The following is a 22134-nucleotide window of genomic DNA, read 5'->3' on the forward strand; positions in this document are numbered from 1 at the left end:
TGCAGTTTTATTTACTCATTTATATTTATTTGTGGTGTGTCCAGAAATTGTTAGAAGTGTTTTTTGGCTTCTAGAAGAATACTTTATGTATGTCCAGATAGAGTTCTTAACAATTCAGTCAGTCTCTTTGTGTGTGTGCAGGGAGAGAAAGGGATGTTTGGTGAGAAGAATCTTATATCTCCTAATGGTCTAACTTCCCTTGAAAAATTCGTGCAGTCATCTGCTTTTTTTTCCCTAGTGGAAGAGGAGGTGACTTACAATGATTTTTAGTTTATGGAGAGGATCCTCTGTTTTTCATGACCCATTTGTTTTGATTCAGTCAAATTCAGCCTTCACTAGGGAGATGTCTTTATCCACTAAACTTCTATAATAATTATTTTATATATTTCTCAGCATGTATCATATAGTGAATAACATCATAGCTATTGATGTGAACTCTTGAGGTGAGCCCATATTAAACTTTTTATACTCACCCGTTCTCAAAAGTAATGTTATCAGCATGAGATTTTGCATGCAGTTAGTGAAAAATAAAGGCAAGCTCATTGAAATTGCCAGGTGATATATATACTTCTTGGAGATGGGGAGGGTGTGTGGGAAGCAACATGGGGCCAAGCTAATGAGAAGAAATAACTTGCAGAAAGCTGCACAATAAGATGATCATGTCCACAGGTTATAAATTACACATCTCATAAGTTTAATAACTAAAAAGGTGACATTTGAGCAAATACCTTCATGGGGTAAGGAAGTAAAAGCATGTTCTTTACCCATCTAATTAACTGAGCTGTTTATTGTGTCAGTTGATAGACTAAGTTTTGGTGGTAAAATGGTAAGAGCATATCCTGTCCTACTTTCTTCAAACTAGTGGGAGAGGCAAAATTAAGCAAATATCATAAATGAATGTAAGTTAAAACCGAGATAAGTGCTCTAAAGGAATGTGAGTGATGCCTTAAGAATGCATGAATGAGAAACTTTGACTTAATTTCAAAGGGTAGGCATCCTGAAATTAACATTTCAGATTCCCTTGACAAAACAGTGTTTGAGCCAAGATCTAAAGGATGAGTCGAAATGGACTAAATTGAGGGGCTTGTGGTTGGGATACAGAGGTGAAGAGTATTTCAGATGAAAGACCACAATGGGCACAGAGCCAGAGGCAGAGTGACCGGTTGTTGGGGGGAAACTAAAAGAAGAAGGCGGCATATGTATGGAGTCCAGAGGCCTAGGGACATTGTGGTATGAGGTATGGTCTGTGAGGATGGCCTGAGGCCCAGCCAGGCAGGCTCACAGTCTTTATTGCTACTAATGTTAGCGTTTTCAAAGCACACCCATGTCTGTTTTCTTATTTTATTTTTCACATCACCCATGTGATATAGGTGGGCAGGATGCCTACAGTTGACAGATGGAATCTGAGATTTGAGATATATTTTGAATCCTCGTAATCAGTTAATGAAGTAGCTAAAAACAACTAAATAATTTGTATGTGTTCTATTCCCAGGGATTTTTCTCCCAGGCTATGGTGAATATTAAATTTGGGTATAGTGTCTGTCCCTTCTTTTCTTGATCATGGTCATGATAGTTGATTTTTACACCTAAAACAGATATGTAAAATTGGTGTAGTTTTGAGCTGGCAGAGGATTTCAAATCCTAGTCTTTTTGTCTGGTGCTTCTGGCTTAATGCTAAACCCTTACGGGACAATATCATATTATGTTGCATATTCATGAATTCAGAATGAAATGCTTCACAAAATTGGTGTTTTATAGTACTCCATTTTATGTTGTGATGACATTTTAATACAACTGTTCATATTCTTTCATGTATCAGGAACTTTTCTTTTTATCCTTTAGAATATTCCCTTTATGTCAGTTTATGCAAATGTGTCACTGAAAATTTATACAAATACAAAATATATTCAAGAACTGATAGAAATATTGGGAGAAAGTCTATAAAATGGTTCAACAAAACCTACAGGTGTTAATCTTTTGTTGCAGATAAAAATTTCTTAAAAACTACTTCCCTGAAAAAATTTTATAATAAATTGTCACTTCCAACTTAATATAGAGATTTTTTTTTTTTTTTTATGTAGCTTGTTAAGAGGAATTTCTCACTCCCTTAATAGCAACTAGCAATTCTGTATGGCATTGCTCAAAAGTTATTGGCATTAATTATATTGAATTTACATTCTCTTTAAATAGTGATTGCTCAGAGTAAAAGATACAATAATACTGCCATATTTAGTGTGTGACTTTACTATATTATTAAAGTTTCAACTATGTATTTCTCTCTTTATAATAAAGATGATTACAATTCTTTTGGTAACACATTTTGTAAAGATTATATGGGGGAAAAAAAATCTCTAACCTTTTTGTTTCTAATGACTTCAGTATCATACCAATTTCTCCTTTCTTAGAAGGTGCTCCATAAATAATTTATATTCCCTTTTACTTTTGATCTATGCATTCATTCTCCCACAACTAAATGGTCATTTCCTCTGATTCCTCAAGTTCTGATATACAACCTCACCTCATTCTCCAAGTGAATCCTGAAATTATTCTGTAAATATAGCTCTGTTGCTTCTAACTTCTTTCTAGAATATCTGTCATTATCTATACTCTAACTTCAAAGGAATCTGTGACAAGCCTGAAACCCAAGATTATAAAATGACTCTGCACCGTAGAAAGGGGATAAGAAGATAAAGAAAATAAAAGAAATTAAGAGGAATTAAGAGGAAATGAAGGAAACAGGAGGGTAAAGGAAAATCCTAACCAGAAGAGAGGAAGGCGGATCCCTACCACATTTAAAATTCCTGTGTCTTAAGTACTTTTGCAAGGATAGTGTGTTACAATTGGTTCAGTGTTAGCGGAGAAATTTTGACTATACAAGAATAGTTAAAACTAAAACAGAAAAAAGAAAACTTGCAATCAAATGTCCTTTTATGGAAATAAAAAAAATAGTATTCTGGGGAATATGAGAAAGAAGAAAAGACCAGCATAAACTGTTGATGGAAAACCAATATGGAGCAGTATTTAATGAATGACTTCACTCTCTGTCTGATGGCACTGCATATCATCTGAAAAGCTTACATTCACGTATTTGTCCAATATTATATCTCTTTATCTTTATTATGTCAGTCTCAAAAGAGATGAGAGGACTCAGGATGTCCTGTTGATGTTGACATATGATACCTGGATATGAGAAATACCCCAACTATTCTAGTGAAACTCTCCTGGGCCCTGGTAGAAGTGAGGTGACATTCTTCTTCACCCTAGATTATAGAACTATAATACTATCCATCTAGGAACTCTGTCTGTAATACTATCCATCTAGGAACTCTAGATCTAGTAATAATTAATGTCGTTTTAAAACATTCGCTTAAAATCTTGCTTGGCGTTGACTTGTATTGACATAACCTTCAAACACGTGGTATCTACAGAACGTGTGAAGTGCAATTAACAAGTTTTGCTTGAAAAAGTTTGTGTTTGGTTTGGTTTTTGTTGCAAAACTAGGGCTAAGAAGATGGCGGATGAAGAGCATATTCGGCACTGCATGCTTTACGAGTTTCAATTAGGAAGAAAAGCAAGTGAGGCTGCAAAAAACATCTGTAGTGCTCTTGGTCAAGATGCAGTTAGCGCCAGAAAATGCCAGCGTTGGTTTGAGAAATTTCGCGAGGGAAATTTTTCGTTAGATGACAAGAGTGGTCAAGGCTGTGTGTCCAATTTTGATCAAGAAGCTCTTCAAGCTCTTTTGGTGCAAAATCCTCAAATTACCCAACAAGAGCTTGCGACAACTTTAAATTGTTCACAAAAAACAATTTCCAATCAATTGCGCGCACTTGGCAAAGCCCAAAAGTTTGGAAAATGGGTTCCTCATGAGTTGACCGACAACAACCGTAATCAAAGAGTCGCAATTTGCAGTTCGCTCCTCTCTTGTCAAAACTGTTTGCTGTTTTTAGAGCAAATTGTTACCGGAGAGGAAGAATGGGTGCTGTATGTTAATTTGAAAAGGCGGCCTCAATGGTTGGACAAAAATGAGGCTCCGCAGCCCACGCCAAAACCTGACTTGCATGCGAAAAAAGTGATGTGTGTTTGGTGGAATTTTAAAGGAATTCTTCATTATGAACTTTTACCATCTACCCAAACCATTACAAGTGCAGTGTATAGTGCCCAATTGGAAAGGTTAGCCCAAGCTTTAAGAGAAAAAGAACCCGCGCTGATTAATCGGAAGGGCGTAATTCTTCACCACGATAATGCACGACCGCATACGGCAAGAATCACTGCTGAAAAACTGCGCCAGTTGGAATGGGAAGTTCTCCCTCAACCTGCATATTCTCCTGATATTGCCCCTTCTGATTACCATTTGTTTTGTTCTTTGCAAAACTTTCTTCTTGGAAAAAAATTTAATAATGAAGAATGCCTCAAAAATGCATTGACCGAATTTTTTGCATCAAAATCACAAGAATTTTACAACAGAGGGATTAAAATGCTTCCTGAGCGTTGGGCACAAGTAGTAGAAAACAACGGCAACTATATTGTTGATTAAATTTTGTTGTATTGTTTAAATAAATTCGATTTAAAAAAGTATTAGAAAACGACATTAATTATTACTAGACCTAATAAATATTGAATCCGGTCACAGTCCACAAGCTGTAGCCCAAAATAAAGGTAATATTTCCCTTTCTGTCTCTTATCCAGTATTCTTGTCTTCTGATTAAAAAAAAATCTGCAGAAAAGTACTAGACAAGTTCTAGGATGATATACCTTTATTCTGTGATACTCTAGTTTGAAAATCGTGTTTATCAAGAAATCCCATACATTTAGGCTATGTGATGCTTATACTATAAAACTACAGAAACAATTTATAAAGAGAGAGCTATGATCCGATGGTCAGATATGCTAAGGACAAAGACTCAAGAGTCATAGAAAACTATGAGTCTATCTCTATTTTGCTTATTCATTAGATTCTACATGTGAGTTCTTGTGTTTCTCTGCTGGCTTATTTCACTTAGCATAGTGCTCCCCAGGTTCATCCATGTTATTACAAAGGGTAAGATTTCCTTATTTTTACCATCAAGTAGTATTTCATTCTGTAAATGTATCACAGCATTTTTTATCTACTCATCTACTGTTAGGCATTTGAACTGCTTCCAAATCTTGGCTATTGTAAATAATGCTGCAGTGGAAAACAATGCTCATATTGTTTCAAATTGGTGCTTTGGATTTCTTCAGATATGTGGAATCTGGTGAATAAAATGAACAAGCAAAGTAGAGACCAACTTATTGAGAGCTGGCTGACAACTTTTGGGGGAAGGCTTGGGTATCTGGGTGGGTGGTGGGTGGTGAGTAGAGGGATAGAGCAAAAAAGGAACAGCAGGAACCCGGCCGGTTTGCTCAGTGTTTGAGCGTTGAACTATGAACCAGGAGGTCATAGTTCAATTCCTTGTCAAGGCACATGTCTGGGTTGTGGGCTTGATCCCCAATGGGGGGGCCTGCAGGGGACAGCCAATCAATGATTCTTTCTCATCATTGATGTTTCTATATCTCTCCCTCTCCCTTCCTCTCTGAAATAAATAAAAATATGTTAAAAAAAAAAGATAAAAAGGGAAAAAAAACTCATAAATGTGAATAATAGTGTGGTGATTACCAGGGAAAGAAGTTGGAGATGATATAGCAGGGTATGGAGGATAAATAGTTATGGAAGGAGACTTGGCTTGGGGTCATGAACTCAATACAGTGTACAGTTGATAAGGTGTGGAATTGTGCACCTAAAACCTGTATAATCTTGTTAACAGTATCACCCCAATAAATTCAATAAAAAGGGGGAGATAATCACAGATAAATACAAAACAATAACAAGTTTTTACTCTTTAACCAAAAGTGCTGTTGATACTCATTCTTTAGACATGTATTGAGTAGATTCTCTGTGTCATTTCCTGTGCTAGAGGATATGGAATGAACCAAGTGGGCCTAGAATATATTTCTGAGGATGCTTTGGGGGAATCGCAGTGTTGTAGGGGGTCTCTGGAAATAATGCAAAAGATAGATTTTTGTGCTAGTGCTTTCAAGAGAAAGCTGAAAGGAAGTGAGGAAGCATGAGAGAGAAAATAGCTAAAAGGGTGTTTTCAGGTAAAATCTAACCTCAATCTCATTTTATGGCGAGTTCTCAACTATAAAGAGATTTGAGCTTTTGTGCTCTTCCTATCAAACTGCCACTGGCTAGCAGACAAATCAGAGGGTAGTCATAACTTCACATGTGTTTCTGGGCAACGCAGCTTACATCATGCTTCTTCAGAGAAGGTAATAGGAAAACATTGTTAGTGGCAACAGACACAGTAACTGCTAAAAGGGACTCTATCAGCCTTAGCATGGCACCAACAGTGTCTGCTATTACCTATAATAATAAAAGGGTAATATGCTAATTAGACTGGATGTCTTTCAGATGTCATTCCTGACATCCTACCTGACAAAGCTGAGGCTAGAAGAAAGCCAGCTGAGGCCCCAGGTGCCTACGGGCGGCCTGAGGAGGGAAGCCCAGGTCCTGGGTGCTGGAGGGAAGCTGGTGCCAGCAGCTGGGGGAAGGAAGCTTACTCTTGCATGAATTTTCATGCATCGGGTCTCTAGTAATTAATAAAAATGAGAAAGACATTGTGGAAACATAGGTAAGGAAACTAATTGTTTATGATTTAAGAAAAGAGAATGGGTGGAAAAATACACTCCATCTTGTTAGTGGTGGTCTGGCCAGGAAAAGAGAGGAATTGAGTCTATTATTGCATACTTCACAGTGCTCCTGACCAGTGATGCCCAAACATGTCTGAGCGACCACCTTCCAAACATGCTTGCCTGGAAGGCAAGTAAGCCAGCGGATTTTTGTCACTTTCAGCTCTTAGCTTTTATGATATTGCAGAAGTATATTACTCCTGTGTGTTCTTATACACAAGTAAACATATTTGTTTTATGCCACGATTTCTAAACAGTATCCTAGCATTAATTATACTTAACATTTTTAGTGAAATAATGAAGGTATATCTATAACTTAGTAATCCTGAATTTTCCTGGAATTTTGGTTCAACAAATTGTCTAATAACTTTCATAGTCTTCAGTGAGAGGTAAATAGATTTAGTACCAAGCTAAGAACCATGTAGAAAGTGGAATGGGTAATATTAGATACAACAGATAATTGAATTAGTTTTTCAAGATGACTCAGCTTCTTGTTATTTTGAGGAGGTACTTTCACTATGGAACCTCTCAATCTTGTGCCGACCATTTTCTTCAGAGAGGAAGTTAGTTATGATCGCTCCTATAGTCTGCTCCCCATTTAGCTGGTGGCTGCCTCAGCAGCAGAGGTGGTTGTTTTGGAGTAAACACCTAGGTTTGTGGTTTTTTGAACTTGGTGGGAGCTGTTCTGATCTTCTGAGGAGACCAGCCCTGTGATGTGTCTTTGAAAGCCCATCCTGGAAGCTCAGACCATGAAGCTCTATTACTCCAGTTCCCTAATAATTCTGTAAATTACTTCAGTCACCTCTTCTGCTTACGCCAGCCAGAATACATTTGGTTTCACGAATTAAACCCTGACTGATAAACTTTCAAATGGAAATTTAATGATTACTAGATGTAGGGGTAGACACTATGCTATGATTTTAGACCTCAGGTAAAAATATTTTATTAAACACTTTACTGACGAAAATGTGGTTAGAAAAATTTCATGCATTATGCAAAAGGTAAAAATTATTTGCAAATGTATTGATTGCTTAAAACCTTATTTGATTATAAAAATAACATTTTTTATTTTTAAATTGATTATGGTATCACATAATTGTCTCATCCCCCCATTCCCACCCCAAAACCCTCCCCATGTATGCCCCCACTAGTGCATTCCAGAATGGTTGGAAAGCCAGTTGCACTTCAAGTCAGCTTCTGGTGCTGTAGCGAGGCCCTGTATTGCCCTTACAGATCTCTTCATTTTGTAAAGACAAACTGTACATTAGCTGGCTCTCATGACACATAATGAGCATCAACCAGTGGCTTGTCCACACAAAGGTAGAGTTATCTTGTAGTTTTAGTAGCTACTTGTCAGTGTCAGTGACTTGATAACTTTAAATTCTGCATATATTTAAATGCTTACATTTCTGTTACTTCATAAAAACTAATTCCTATGCTATGATCCCCCCTCCTTATAATGAATAGCACATAACATCTCTGGCTCTACAGTTAAACTCAAATAGGGACATTTTAACTTGCTAGTGAATTATTTATTTCCACTGAGTCACCATAATATTGTATTCTCAGTAATATAATGAAAATAATTCCAAAGAGGGTACTTTTTAATATGTTATAAATTTCAATGTTATTTTACAATGGATAATTTGATTTCTAAACAAAGTAAAGCTTTAAGCAAAAGCTTTCTCTTTTTAATGAAATAGGGCAATGGGAATTGGAACAGTCTTCAGTTTTTAAAATAAAGCTTAAGGAATTATTTGAAGTTTTGAAATGTGTCATATAATGTATGTCCTTAGAATATGCCACATGAAATTACAATAACAAAAATGTGTCAGTATGCTTGGTACAATATTGCCAGTGACTTTATTCCATTTCAGAAGAGTAAGGTTTCTTATCTCTTGGGGTAATGATATATGTATGTTTATAAGTAGATCTGCAAAACTTGACTTCATGTTTCTAAAGGGTTATCAACTGTCACTCACCCAAATGAGAAACTATAGTATTGCCTCTGCACTCTGATAAAAAGAACAGTTTGCCCAAGGGAAAAATTACTGCTATGTAATTAAATATCATCTTGGAAATGAACATAGTGCCTAAAGTATTGAGTCGTAAGTCATGTCTTTAAGGGACACTGATGTAATGACTGATACTGTGTGTCATACCTGATTCACTTGCAATGGTTGGAGATCATGAAAATCAGTGCACTGGGTGGCTTGGTTATTTTATGGTTAAAGCCAAAGCAATTAGTCAGTATCATTTTTATCACTTTATTTATTAGCATGCAATTTAGTGTTTGCTAGTAAAGAACCTAGAAAATAGACTATTATTGTTTTCTTTGGACCCCTTAACAGAATTGGTTTGTATCCATAGTGACCTAGTGAAACAATGAATTTTAAAATTTAAATATCATTTTCTTGATAGTAATGATGATTAAAGTAAATCCCAGTTTTAAAAGATAGAATATTTTATACTTTATGTTTTTCTTTCTAATTTTCTCTCTATAATAATTCTGCGAGATAGGACAAGATCTCATTGTCTCTATTATAGAGACGAGAAAACTGAAGTTAGGAAGACCTGCTAGACATTGCAAAGTCCTGTGACAGAAAAGGGAAGGAGAAGTAAGCGAAACTTATGAGTTTTCAAAAGCTACATCTCTATTTGCCACTTACTGATCTTAAACTTTTGAGTCTTTGCTAGAGAATTTTAAATTCACTGAGAAAGGAAACTACTACCTATTAATACATTATAATATCTTTATATGCATAAGCAGCTTAGCTAATAACTCATTTGATAAACATTTATTAGGCACATTTGTATACAAGAGTGATTCCCAGAGATAGAGTATGGGAAGTATCAGAATTCCATGGGAATCTTTTTAAATATACACAAACTTGAAGGTTATGCCTTCCTGGGGAAGGTGCATACTTCAGTCAGCTCAGGCTGCCATAATGAAATACATAGACTGAGCTTCTTAAATAACAAACATTTATTTCTCATACTTCTGAAGGCTAGTAGATCTAAGACCAAGCTATGGGCAGATTCAGTGTCTGATGAGACCCTCTTCCTGGTTTGTAGTTGGCTGCCTTTTTTCCATACCCTCACAGGACAGAAAGAGAGAGGGCTATGTCTCTTTTCTTCTTCTCATAAAGGCACTAATCCCATCCTAAGGGTCACACTCTCATTACCTCATCTAACTCTCTTACTATCTCCTAAAGCTTCACCTGGGGATAAGGAGGACACAAATATTCAGACCACAGCAGGGTTGTTTTACCCAGTGTGCAACTGTCTTTAGGTGCAGGCAAGTGAGAACCAGACAAATGTGAACCAGTGAACCCTCCTGGCTTCCCACCCACATTTGGCTTATCAGCAGAAACAGGTGATTCTGTAGACTAGAGAATCACTGGGATATAGATGTAGCCTATTGTCCAATTTGAGAGAATAGTTAAAACAACATTTTAGTTATAGTGCAGTTTAAATAGTAAGACTTTAAAGTCTCAAAGAAGGATCAGTAGTTCAGAGGATCTTTAGCGCCTGAAGACAACTTCTGGAATTTGATGGTTGATCTCAACTTCCCAACATTGAGTCTTTGTGTCCTCTGAAAGATCCATCCTCTGCCTCTTAAGATTTCCAGTAAACTTTGTTTGGATCTGTCCCCACACCAGTTCTAGCCCCAGAATCAAACTCCAGGCCAATTTGACTTGAATGAACCATGCTCAACTTTGTTCAGGTTGGAGAGAACCTTTTCAAGGGTACCATTAGTCATTTTTACAAGGGGATGGTACTATTGTTAAATCTAGGACCCAGGACTTTGATTTGTCCACTGATGGAAAGTGGTGTCAGCTAGTCACACAGGTATAACAGATATGGTAATGGAAATGGGGTAGCAATTCAACACGGCCATTGACATCAGGCATGGCCATCAGGTTGGCATTTCAGATATATTCATATTTGCAGAGAGCATAAAAAAGAGGACTACTTTAGAGAAGTCTCTCAGGAGGCCATCAAGCCTTACTCAGTCCTTAGGAAGAGAACAAAAAGAGGGTGACAGGGTCCAAGTCCTAAAGCCATTAGTGTACTTGGTAGGAGCATGCCCAAAGGAGTGGCAATAGTTTGTCCTTCACTCTAGAAGTCTACAGGCCTGCAGTCTACTGCACATACCAGACTCCCTGTGCTACTGGCATTTCAAATACCATGTCAGGCATCGAGCATGCCACTCCCCTTCCTGAGGTCCTGGGCTACAGGAGAAAGCAGGAACTTTTGCACAAACGCCTGAATGAAGCAGCCTTGACAAGTCCACTTGACATTTGCTTGTATCTCAACTTCTTCCCATATTGAATACAGAGAAGGCTGTTCTAATGATAACCCTTACCCAGCAGTGCTTAACATGTGTCAGGATCTGTTCTAAGGAATGTAAATACAAAGCCTCATGTAGTTCCCAACCACAAATTTATGAGGTAGTTCTAATTATCATTTTGGAGAGGAGGAAAGCAAGACATAGAGAGGTTAAGTAACTTACCTCAGGTCACACAGCTAGCAGATGGATTGCTGGAATTAACAGCCCAGGTAGTCCATGCTTTTCACCACTACACTATATTGCCTCATAATTCTGTTATACTGCTGAGATGTTTAATAGGTATTACCCATTAAATTGAAAGAGTTTTGGAAATAAAATTAGAAGCGTGATTTATGCAGATCTCAGGATTGTTAATCTGTGATGGGTTAAGTGGGTTTGGTGCTGTGTCTCCAGGGGTCAGGATTCTGGAAGACATATTTTTTAAAAAGCTGTTACTAATTATTAAAACAGCCAGCTTTGTATACCTGTGTATTTATGCCAGAAGAAGTTTCATAAATACAGTGGTGCCTCGCATAAAGAACGCCTCGCACAGCGAACGCTGCACACAACGAACTTCATTTCATGATTCATACAACGAACTTCGTTTCACACAACGAAGTCGCCCGAGCTTCCACGACCGCTTTGCCCGAGCTTCCACGACTGCTTCGCCCGAGCTTCCACGATCGCTGCCGATGTATTGCATCCTTCCGCGCAGGCACTGCAGGCAGTCGTTAGTCACTGCGCTTAACTTAAGCACGTATCGCGGCAATCGTTCTTCATTACGAATTAAATCACGCACGTATCACGGCAGTCGTCCTTTTAAGTTAAACTCAATATTTTTTTTTTTTTTTTGCTTCTAAAAAAAGCAGGAAGGTGATTTCTGTTGAAATGAAACAGGAAATAATTAGAAGGAGTGAATGTGGGGTAAAACAGTGTGACCTCGTCAAAGAGTTTGGCCTCAGCAAGACAACCATTTTCACCATTTTGACAAATAAGGATGCAATCAAATCAGCCAAAGTAGCCAAAGCAGTATCAAAACTATTTCATGAAAAACATATTTTATGCTACAGAACGAATTATTTTTTTTAACATGTATTGTTATGGGAAAACGCGTTTCACATAACGAACTTTTCGCATAACAAACTTGCTCCTGGAACGAATTAAGTTCGTTGTGTGAGGCACCACTGTAGACTGAAAAGTTGCTTTTCTGGCAGAAAGCAGTTACTAAATCTACCAATTACTTATGCTAATGATTCAGTAAGATTCTGTTGAAATCAGAGCTAGAATTATGTTCATTGGACTAGAAATTCTCTCATTAAATTCCCAATGTTACTCATGGAATTTATCTCCATCTTTCAAGGATCCTCTTGAAGGCTCTTTTCTCTAGGACATTTTCCTCTTTTCCTCAGTCTGAAGCATTCTCTCATTCACTTTTGAAATAGAAAACAACTTCAGTTTGGCATTTCACATTAAAACTTCTTCATGTGCTACCTGACCGAGTAGTAATTACTGTACATGTTTTAATAAATCCTCTATTATATCATAAACTTTGCATATCAGAAGCCATGTTTGCAGCCTTACAGTAAAGTCCTACAACATTCATGGCAGTCAAAGCTGTTTGTTTGTTCAGTGAATGAAAAATATTTTTCATGCTGGTATTTACATTCAGGTATTAATATAATTTTGTTCTATTTTTTGTATTAATGATAACATTAACTAAAGGTTAAAAACTAAATAAAGACATCTATATCAATCAAAAGCATCAAACTGTTGACCTCTTTCTCCAACAGTGCTTCATCATCCTTGCTCATATCACATGCATATATGATTTTTTATAGTTTTGATTATAATAAAGCTCTGCCTTTTTATATATTTAAAGATTTTTATTTTGTTAGAACAGTGTAGGCTTCATAGCAAATTTGAGAGGAAAAATACAGATATTTTCCATATACTCTGCCCACACACCTGCATAGCCTCCCTCATTATCAATGTTGCACACCAGAGTAGTACATTTATTACAATTAATGAAACAACATTGGCAAATCATAATCATAGCATATTTATTAGCTGCATGTGGTTTCACTCAAGAGATTTTCTATACATTACTCAAGTCTTCTATTAATATTAGATACCCAAGTTGTGCCCTCGTTTTCTTAATATAATTAACACAAAAATTAAATCTATGTAATTAGCATATACATTAAAGAGTTGCAAGGCTGGGGAGAATGTGGTCAATGCTAGACTGACAAGTTATAAGAGCTCCTTGCTAAAAAACTTTTTTGCTTAATTTAGTATAAATGTGGAAAAGAAAGTTAATGGAAGAAATTACATAATGAGTAAATATGCTGACTGAAATATGAAAAAGTCATTTAGTAATTGATTTTTTTCTCAAATGTGAAACAAAAATGGAAAGAGGTTATTTAAATCATATTTTGTTTTATGTAAAGACATAGAGATTGAGTAAAGGTCATGGGGCTTAAGTGAGAGAAGCAATAAATAAGAGAGCTGAGAAAGCTGGATCCATCAGGCAATCAATGAAAGTTGAACAGAATAGAATCTAAGCATACACCACACACACACACACACACACACACACACACAGAGTGTTAACTCACAAGCACAGAAAATAGCAGCTCAGTACAGGAGATTTTCCTAAGAGAAATACCCGTGCATTAAAAACCTAAAATGGCTTTTTACCCTACAAAAGCAGACAAGGAAAGGAAGAACTCTTGAGAGTTGATTTAGCTTGTCACTGTCTCCTGATTTTCCCTTTCTCTCCCCTCCCTCTTCTCCTTTTTCTTCCTTATTTTCTTTCTTATTCTACTAGTGAGGGCCTATCTTGTACCAGACTCTGTTCTAGGAGCTGAAGAAGCAAAGAATAAGCCAACATATACCCCTGCTCTGATGGATCATACATTCTTGTATAGGAAGTCATAAAGTAGATAAATGCATATACAAAAGAACTGGATAATTTATGATCCTGGCAAAGAAAATGGATTTGGTGATCTGATAATGATTGATGGAGTGTGTGTGTGTGTGTGTGTGTGTGTGTGTGTGTGTGTAACATTTCAGATGAAGTCATCTGGAAAAGGTACTTTGAGTAACTAAAGATGAACTAAGACCTGGAGAATATTCATTAATAAGACATTGATAAGAAGATTAAAGGTAAAATTTTCCAGGTAAAGGACATAACAAATACAAAGATTCAGAAATGATTTTGGGGGCTTGGAAAACCCAGTGTAGCAGTAGTATGGCAAGCTGCACTTGGAGAAAATTTCTGTTTTCTGGGGCAGGAAAAACTAGACACCTTAGTAGGAATCAGAGACTGTATTCAAAGCAAGACAAAATGAGAAGATTTTAAAGAACTTGAGATGGTTAATGGAATAATTGGAGCAGAGCATGGTTTTTCTATTCTTTACATGTGCATCATAGAGAATTTTTTCCCCACTGGAAAAAATTAATGTTCTCAAGATGAATTAGATTACATGTTAACAGACAGGTTATTAAAGTTTGATGCCTAAACTGTTATATTTGTCATGCTGCAATAAACAGACGGAATAATGCTTGTAAAACTTAATTGTCACTAGAGAAGAATTCCTTGATGGCACATTTGATATTTAATTTAGCACGTTAATTGAAGGGTAACCCAGGCTTACATTTTAGAAAATCAATTTACCAGCCAATTTGTTAAGGCACAAAAAATGAGTCAGTTTCTGATTATGGAATGAGAAAAACACATACAAATGGTATTGTGGAACTTCCTTGTTTTCAGACACTCGTTGGGAGCTCTTAAGAATAAAATTATCAAAAAGTATGTGTATTAAAATATATCACATTTTACATAAAAATTGATTCACTTTATGAAGGCACATTAAATCTTTTAAGTTCCTTTATGTATTTGAAGAAAAAGAGGTTGGTGTTCACAGAAAACGAGCCACAAGTAGAATAACAATCCCACTGGGAAATCTTTTGGTTGAATTTCACGTAATTTTCTTCAGCCTTTGACATCACATGGGATGACTATAAACCATATATATCAATAATTTGAAGCACACATCTGAATATTTATTTATAACTTTTAGTACTTTATTATAATCTCTTGACTAGATTACAGTGTTTTTGAAGGTAGAGAGCACATTAGTTCTTTTTCATAATGTCATACGGCATCTAGACCCACGATAATATGGCAAACTTGGTAAACCAACAAATTTCACAGGGTTTTCTGTAGGTTTTGATTCAGACACTGGGATAAAATACATAGGGTTGAAAAGCTATGGCCCTAGAGCCCAAACTGGCCCTCAGCCTGTTTTAATTAATAAAGATTTACTGGAAAACAGTGATATTTCTTTGTTTACTTGTTTTTCTCTGGGTATTTGCTGCTATAATGGCTAAAGTTGAGAAGAGACAGAACAGAAACTATATGGGCTTCAAAAATACAAAATATATGGCCCTTTGCAGAAAAGATTTGCCCATCCTTAAAATAGAATTTTTTTTTGTGCCTTAGTGTGATAAAAAAATTATTTACCTACATTTCCTACCCTGTCTAAAGAATTAATTTTTACATTTGTTTCAGTATAAGATGTAATGTAAAAATCTAATTACATTCCTGCGCTATAGATATCTCTATAGTGTAGGAATATGTAATGAAATATATAACATTTTACATGAAAGATTGATTCAATTTATGAATGAACATTAAATTTTTAAGTTCCTTCATATTTTTGAGGAAAAATGGTCTTGAAAATGGAAGATAGATTACCCAGTAAGGTTACCACTTATTGGATAATCTTTCTTCATCATAATATAAGCTATCACATTTATTATATATCCAAGGCCTCATTAAGAGTATGATTATTACTTAACATGTGTTGAGCTTTTTATCAGTATAACTTTATTACACATAATAATTCTATGATGTCTGACTTTCTTATCTCAAATTTACAGATGAAACTGAAGCATATAGATGTTATATAACTTGTCCAAGTTTACACAGTTAAAAAACTGTGGAGAAAGCAAATTTTATACATTTAAAAGAGATGGAAATGGCAATTATTAAATAAATTTTGAGTGAAAGTTAAGAATATATAAAATTCTTATCTGCATTTTGATTATTTACTTGCTTTCTATTGTGTTAACTATATAACAAACAATTATATGGCACCAAGCTCTCTTCTAAGCACATTGTAAATACCAAGCCATCTAAACCTCACAGCAACCTTAGGAGGTAGGTATTATAGCCAACATTTTAACAGTAAGAAATTGAGGCCTGGAGGGATTAGGTGACTTGAAGGTTACCCAACAAATAAGTGCCACAGCTGGGACTTAAACCCATGATTCTTTTATTTGTTTCCGTAATCACAGAAAAAGAGTGTATCTAAATATTTTTTTTTAAAAAATGAGCTGTTGCTGACCAGTAGGGACAGCCACTAGTCAAGACTGATAGAGAAATTTAAATAGTGATGTAACTAGAAATCCCAAGAAAATTACCTGAAACAAGTCGTATTAATAAAACAACCTTGATTTGTATTCCTCAGCACTCTAGAACATGAAGTGTGCTCTACTTGGTTTAGAAAGGTATGCTTACACAATGTTATCTTACAGAAACCAGAAGAAATGGTTGTCTGTATTGCCAATCCTGAAAAGTGTCTGAAATTTATAAACATGAACTTCAATGATGAAATAATTCAATACTTTTTTACAGCATCAAATATGGACTTTTTTTCAGTAAAATCCAATTTACTCTTCTCCCCTAACACTTTTTATTTTAAAACTGGTTTTGAAAGGAGCACTTCCAACTCAGTTAAGCTTTTAAGAACATCTTAAACATTCTTTAAGAGGTATAACTCCTCTCCTTGTCCTTTTTATTTGAGCATTGATGTGTCAAATACAATGAAGCGAACTTTTATACCTTACCAGAAAAATCACCCGTGGATTCTGCAGAAGCTGGATTGATTTCAACAAGCGTCTGTGTCTGAACACAGTGGTTCCTTTCTTGGATCTTGTGCCTTAGCAGTGATTACTTTAGGAAAAGCATCACTCTGGGATTCAGAACTGTTTCATGAGAGCAAACTGAGCAAAGCAGAATGATACACATTTATGCTTCTTAATTGGTTATACTTTCATGGTGGGACTTGAGTTTTTCTTCAGGAAGGCATTGGTGTTGGCTATATCCAAACTGTGTGCATAATCAGGTCAAAAATCATGTCAGTAGAAGATAACAGGGGCTGAGGGGCAATTACTGAGGGAAATAAGGAACAGATCACATTTGGACAACCTGTTTACTTTGGTCCTTTATTCATGACTCCTTACTACCTGAGAGCCAACACCTCGATCAATTTTTAAATGGTTGGCTTCACTTAAAATTGGGTTTGAAAAAGATGATTTATTGGGTCACTGGCCAAGGACCAGCTTGAAAAGAATTTCATCTGCTAACACTGTGCTGTTAGTGGTTGGCATGAGTGGCCCTTGTATGGGCCAAGCCAACATCTTGTTCAGATGTCGATCTTGAGTTTCTGAAATGCTGAATATTTCTTTGTTCCTGAAAGATGAAAATATTATTGTAAATTTTCAAAAAGAATTATTTAATGTTAGATAGGTCTTCAACCATGAAATGAATGACTAATGAGTTAACACATTTACAATAAGCAGATACATGTCATTCTTTGCATTTTTTATGCCTGCTTAGGTCTGATCATAGGAAATGAATAGATAAAAATTGTGGAACCTCCGAAACCGGTTTGGCTCAGTGGTAGAGCATCAGTCTGTGGACTGAAAGGTCCCAGGTTTGATTCCGGTCAAGGGCATGTACATTGGTTGTGGGCACATCCCCGGTAGGGGGTGTGCAGGAGGCGGCTGGTCGATGTTTCTCTCTCATTGACGTTTCTAGCTCTTTATCTTTCTCCCTTCCTTTCTGTAAAAAATCAATAAAAATATTTAAAAAATCGTGGGACCATTTTTTAGTAATAGTGCTTAAAATACTAAAATGAGGTTATCACTGACTTGCTTGTCCAAATAATCATATTAGGATCATATTGCTATAGAATTAGCGCTAATAAAGTCCAAATCTCACGAAAGAATAAGAGAAGGAAAGGAAGTCTTCAGAGGCGAATTGTCTTTTCATAAAGTCCTAAAATATTGTTAAAATGCAAGACCTCAGTAGTTTGTTCAGGAACAATATATATTTTTAAGTAATAACATTACAAATACTTGTTTGTACTCTCTAGTGGAACCTTTGTTTATTTACGATGCAACACAAGAGGATATTTGTGTCTGGGGGACTGATAGACATGCTAGTGTCAATATGCTTATATTTCATTAAGAATCACATCAGAGCAGCAAACCCAGAGTATTTGGAATGTTTGCTAATAATGTTAGTAATAATTCCTGGCATTTTAGTCACCAAACCAACAACAGACATTTGATGCATACTGATTCAGAAGTGATATCTGATAGAACTTTCCCCAACATTTATATACGAAAGGAAAGAAACCTGAATGCCATATCACTAAACTACATTGGGCTTTGTTTCTCCCCTTCTGTAAATATGTTCATTTGGAAAAGAAAGACATTTGCCACTGACTGGCTGTTTGGCAGCTGTGTGCACTTGGATGACTTTCAGAATCATAGAGTCTTCTGGGTAAAAGGGGTCTTAAAGGTATCTTGCCAGTCTACTCCTAGGCTCCTTGAATCTCCCTTCAGCATTACTACAAAGTAGTTGTTTATCTTGTTTGATTCCTTCCAATGATAGGAATCCAGTACCATTCAAGGGAATTAGGGCCATTTTCAGACAACTTCAAGTAATAGAAAATTCTCCAACCACTGAGTTGTTTTGTTTTTAGTTATGGAAATGTAAGAGGATATAGTGACTAACTACTGTTTTATCTCATATACTTGTAATGATAAAGTTAGGTGATGTATAGAGAAAGGCAGTACACTCAGTGAAATGAGGTCTGTCTGAAGGTATCATTCCTGTTCTTCCAAGTGTGCTAGGCTGGATGAGGATGCACACCTACTTGCTCTCCTTCCTCAAGAAGGATTTTACTTCCCAATTTAATGATTTAGGCTTGCTCACGTGATATATTCTGATCAATGGAATATAAATAGAAGTGCCACGACTCATGTATGGCAAAAAGATTTAAGAGCCAGAATGTAGCCCCAAGTTTCCTTCCCTTTGCCATAACCATTAATATTTCAGTAAGAGGTTGCTCTCACAGCCTGAATCCTAGAGTGAAGATGACATAGGACAGACTCACAACCTATGCACAGGGACTTGCTGCATGAGTCAGAAATCAGTCTTGGTTGCTGTGAGCCACTGAGGTATTGGAATCATCACCATCTGACCTAGCCTTTAGTGATTGGTAATCATTTTCCCCAAATCTGAGTTCAGGTTTGAATTATAAGTTATATTCTTGTGGAATTCTTACCACTATGGGGTGGATAGGAAAGCCCCTTCTTCCTGCTGACTCTACTGAGCCTCTTTTCTTTTATTTAGTAGCCACTGTAGAAGGCAGGAAAGGGCTGTTTTCCTGGACTGGCCAGGTAAGAATTCAAAAACATGGATGAACCACTGGTTTTTAATCCACTCATCTGCTGATGGGCACTTCGGCTCTTTCCAAATCTTAGCTATTGTACATTAGCTGCTATAAACATAGGGGTGCATATATACTTTCTGATTGGTATTTCTGATTTTTTAGGATATATTCCTAGAAGTGGGATCACTGGGTCAAATGGGAGTTTCATTTTTAATTTTTTGAGGAAACTCCATACTGTTTTCTACAGTGGCTGCACCAATCTGCATTCCCACCACCACTGTATAAGGGCTCTCTTTTCTCCACTTCTTTGCCAACACTTCTCGTTTGTTGATCTGTTGATGATAGCCATTCTGACAGGTGTGAGGGGGTACATCATTGTTGTTTTGATTTGCATCTCTTGGATGATTATTGATTTTGAGCATTTTTTTTTCATATGCCTTTTGGCCTGTCAGTTCACTTTAGAGGCATGCCTATTTAGGTTCTTTGCCCATTTTTAAATTGGATTATTTATCTTTTGTTAAGTTGTATGAATTACCTATAAATTTTGGAGGTTAATCCTTTTATTGGATGTATCATTGGCAAATATGTTCTCCCATGAAAGTCGGTTCTCTTTGTTACACAATGGAATACTATGCAGCTATAAAAAAAAGAACTCTTACCATTTGCAACATCATGGATAAATCTGGAGAGCATTATGCTAAGCAAAATAAGCCAGTCAGAGGAAGATAAATATCACATAATCTCACTCATATGTGGAATCTAATGAACAATATAAACTGATGAACAAAATAGATCTAGAGACATAGAAGCATTGAAAAGATTGTCAAACCTCAGCGGAAAGTCAGGGGACAGAGACAAAATCAACCAATGAACTCACATGCACATATGCATACTTGTGATCTCATGATACTTTTTTCATGCAAATTCTAAGTTATGATCCATTTACCTCTTTGTAAGTTTCAAACTGTATTTTTCTTTAATTTAGCCTTTCTCAAACTTTTCTACTGTTTACCCTCTAGCTAGCCTTTTTATTTTTTTATTTTTAAATATATATTTTTTATTGATTTTTCACAGAGTGAAATTGAGAGGGATAGAGAGGTAGAAATGTCGATGAGAGAGAGTCATCGACCAGCTGCCTCTTGCACACCCCCCATTGGAGATGTGCCCACAACCAAGGTACGTGCCTTGACCTGAATCAAACCCGGGACCTTTCTGCAGGCTGAAGCTCTATCCACTGAGCCAAACCGGTTTTGGCTCTAGCTAGCCTTTTTAGAAACTTTTTTTCTAGTCACCCTCCTTGAAAATTTAATACCCCAGATAAACTGAACTGAACATTGTTTGTTTAGTGCTTTCTAGCAGAATATTTATTTATCATACAACCCACATTGAATATATATTTGTCTTGTATAATGAAGAAGATTAACATTTTCTTCACCTCCCAGAGCCAAAGTTTGCCTTTATTAAGAATGGATACTCTACCTGAAAAGCAAACAAATTAGAAAAGGCCAGTTTTTGAACCTTTCAGCTGCTCTGGGAAATCTCATAAAGTGTGGTTCTAAGCAGAGGTGGCTGAACTGAGCAGAGTGAGGCTCAGGAAGAGGAGATGCTGTCCTCATTATAAATTAGAGAATTTTTGGAGCTGAGATGCAACATATTTTGTAAAAAAAGAAGAAAGGAAAATAAAATTTAAATGATCAGTCCAGCACTATCAAAGTTGAATGGGTAGGACATAGCATGGATTGTGGTAGAGCAGAGAGACAATATCAATAGGTATAGCAACCACTTAATAATCATGCACTGCCTCACCTTCACTTGCATTATTTCATTCAACTCCTCCAGCAAGTTTCTGAATACTAGCATCAAATTAATTTATAGACAAAGAAACGTCCACTTAGAGAGGCTGTGAATGTGCTGGAGCTATGAAACTGAAGGGTTGAGTCAGGATGTACAGCCAAGGCTGAGACTTCAAGTCCACATTCCTCACTAGAAGGTGACAGTTACTATACTCTAGAGTAGAAAAGAGGTTTGTCTCGGAATGAGCTCACTGTTGGCAAAGCAAGGAAGTCATAAAAGGATTGGTGTCATTATTTTATGCTTCATCTTTTTAGAGGATTCTGTTCTACTATTTTCTGGGTAACTAGTGACTATATCTGGTATATCAAAGATATGTGTTTCATGATTGAGTGCTGAATATTCCTAGAAATCAAATGTAATATATATTCATGACATGCTTTATATTTATTTCACAACATGCCTTTTCTATATGGTTATAACTAGTTCCATAAATTTATCCTCAATCCACTTCAACAGGGAGAAAGCAGTGTTGAATTAGTCTCTCTTCATGTCACTTTATGCTTTTTAGCTACCCTATATTATTTTCTTATTCCAGGCTGGCCCTCATATTTATGTTGTCCAATGTCTCCAGGATTGAAAATTTTAGGCCAAACTATAATTTCAGTTTCCTTGGTTAAATTTTGTATTTCTAACACTTATAACCATCCCTGGAATACAGGAGGGACTCAGTGAGTATTGAATGAACAGATGAATGAATGATTAGTAGAG

Source organism: Pipistrellus kuhlii, unplaced genomic scaffold, assembly GCF_014108245.1.
Source record: "Pipistrellus kuhlii isolate mPipKuh1 unplaced genomic scaffold, mPipKuh1.p scaffold_m20_p_15, whole genome shotgun sequence".
Taxonomy (NCBI): Eukaryota; Metazoa; Chordata; class Mammalia; order Chiroptera; family Vespertilionidae; genus Pipistrellus; species Pipistrellus kuhlii.